This window comes from Petromyzon marinus, chromosome 3, assembly GCF_048934315.1.
Source record: "Petromyzon marinus isolate PM22_M1 ecotype Great Lakes invasive population chromosome 3, UKy_Petmar_22M1.pri1.0, whole genome shotgun sequence".
Taxonomy (NCBI): Eukaryota; Metazoa; Chordata; class Hyperoartia; order Petromyzontiformes; family Petromyzontidae; genus Petromyzon; species Petromyzon marinus.
The window spans coordinates 8,425,001-8,427,500 of record NC_133669.1 but is presented as its reverse complement, the minus strand read 5'-3'; the positions used below and the strand labels follow the sequence as shown (position 1 = coordinate 8,427,500).

Genomic DNA, 2,500 nt, shown 5'->3' with positions numbered 1-2,500 from the left:
ATTGGCGGAGCCAGGAGATTGAATACCTACCCTCGGGGCTACTCCAGAAACAACGAAAAGCCACTACGGGTGGCCACGTGGAATGTTCGAACGCTCACTGCAGAGGAGAGGCTGCCACTCCTCTGTCGGGAGCTGGACCGGTACCGCCTGGATCTATGCGGCATTCAGGAGGTCCGGTGGACCGGCTCTGGCTCCTGCCACCATGAGGGGTGGACAGTCCTCTACTCGGGGCAGCAGACTGCCAAACAACAGGGTGTGGGTCTTCTTTTGAACAAAAGAATGAAGGGGGCGTGGGAGCGTGGCGGTGAGGTGTGGGAAGCTGTAAGCCCCAGGCTACTTTGGGCTCGCCTTCCCATCAACCGGAGGCGAGGAATGGTGGTCGTGGTTACTTATGCCCCCACCGAAGATGAACATCCGTGGAGGGATGCAGGCAAAGCCGATGAGTCAGATGCCTTCTATGACCTCCTGTCACAGGTGCTGGCTAAAGTGGCCCCTCGGGATAGAGTCATCATGTTGGGTGACTTCAATGCCCGAGTTGGTCATGATACTGGCACCTGGTCTGGAGTGATTGGAGGGCATGGGCCAGATCAGCTCAATAACAACGGTAGGAGGCTGCTAGATTTTTGTGCAGCCCATGGGCTTGTAATTACCAACACGCTGTTCCGGCATCGGCGCATCCACACAACATCATGGATGCATGCCGGGTCCAAGCAAGAACATCTGCTGGACTACATAGTGACGGACCAGCGAATGCGAGCTCATGTCCTTGACACCAGGACCTACCGTGGAGCTGATCTGCCCTCTGACCATCGACTAGTCATCTGTAAGATGCGCCTGCCATTCTTCCACTCCGGTGGTGGGTGTACACCCAGGACCCCATTCCAACCTAAAGTGGCCTGGTCTCAGTTATCTGATGAAAGTTGCAAGCGAGAATTTCATCATCGCTTGCGGCTGGGATTGGCATCGTCCCCGACTCCTCCTGATGTCAAGGGTAAATGGGCGAGGTTTAGGACTGTGACTCATGCAGCTGCAATGGCTGCTTTGGGTACGCGGTCCAGACCTCCCCAGACACCCTGGATGACAGAGGAGTTGTTCAGGATGGTTGAGAAAAAGCGACAGGCCCACTGTCATCGGCTACAGAATCCCACGTCAGAGAATGAGGAGGCTTACCGCAGCCTTCGCTCGGAGGTTCGGAGAGCTGTGAGGCGCTGCAAGGATGGGTGGTGGTCGCGGGTTGCTGAGGAGATGGAGTCTGCCTCAGTGGCCCGTGATCACAAATCTCTATTTAACTCCATCAAAAAAGTAACCTGCAGCGCCACACCTATTACCATCATTAGGGGAAAAAACGGTGATCCAATTTCCGACCCCCCGGAACAGGTTCGCAGATTTGCTGAGCATTTCTGTGAGGTCCTGGGGGAGGGAAAATCCCTCAGCCAGGAAAACATCGTGGCACAAAGTGAGGATGACCCTGCTGAGGCTGCGGTGCCTCAAATATTGGATGAAGTCACCCCCTGTGAGTGGCTGGCTGAGGTGCCATCTGCTGAGGAAGTATTGAAGGCGATCCGGAGTCTGAGACCAGGAAAGGCAGCGGGCAGAGATGATCTCCCAAGCGAAATGCTGAGGGAGGGTGGCGTTTGTGCACAGACTGCCCTATATGACATCATAACAACAGTCTGGACCACTGGACGGGTTCCGCAGGATTGGAAGGATGCCCTGGTGGTCCCCCTTTTTAAGAAGGGGGACCGCACAGACTGTAACAACTACAGGGGCATCTCACTCCTCAGTGTGCCGGGAAAGGTCCTGGCAAGGATTATTCAGCATTGCCTTGCCAGGCACGCTGAGGAGAGGCTTGCGGAGCCCCAATGCGGTTTCAGGAAAGGGCGGTCCTGCACAGATGCCATATTTTCTGTCCGTCTGCTACAGCAGAGGTGTAGGGAATTCCAACAAGACCTACATCTCTGCTTTATTGACCTGGTCAAGGCCTATGATACCATCAGTAGGCCTGGGCTCTGGGTCGTTCTTCGTGCTTTTGGAGTACCTGACCCTCTGCTCACGATCATTAAGGACCTTCATGATGGTGAGCGGGCCCGGGTAAAACTACGTGGCCGGGAGTCAGAGCCATTCCCTGTACACCTTGGGGTGCGACAGGGATGTCCTCTGGCTCCCACATTATTTAACATCTATTTTGACCACGTGGTTCGTGAAGCCTTCAATAGCTGTACCGGGGGAATCTCCATATGGTACAGATATAATGGGAGGCTAATCGATGCCCGGGTGCGGTCAAGGGATGGCTCCCTATTGCTCAACCACGTTATGTATGCTGATGACTTGGTAATAGCTGCTCAGTCAGAGGAGGAGTTGGAGACGTTGCTGCTGAGACTGGAGCGTGCCACTAAGAGGTGGGGCCTTACCATCAGCCCCACCAAAACTAAGCACCTGCCTGGGTATTTTGTACCATCGGACACTCCACCCCCACAACTCCCAATCGGTGATGGGGCAG

The 2,500-nt window shown here is 55.0% G+C and overlaps 1 protein-coding gene across 7 annotated transcripts in view; it reads right to left on the bottom strand.

Annotated features, from left to right (window-relative positions):
- TTC39C (tetratricopeptide repeat domain 39C) overlaps positions 1-2,500 on the bottom strand; it is a 65,934-nt gene that overhangs the window by 27,246 nt on the left and 36,188 nt on the right. Inside the window, exon 1 of one of the 7 annotated variants that reach the window (XM_076073644.1) lies at positions 1-1,210. This exon is cut by the window's left edge and continues 3,572 nt beyond it. The exons of the other annotated variants lie outside the window; for them this stretch is intronic. The gene's annotated coding sequence lies outside the window, so the exon portion shown is untranslated. Of the gene's footprint in view, positions 1,211-2,500 lie in introns of those variants that run through there. 7 annotated transcript variants of the gene reach the window in all.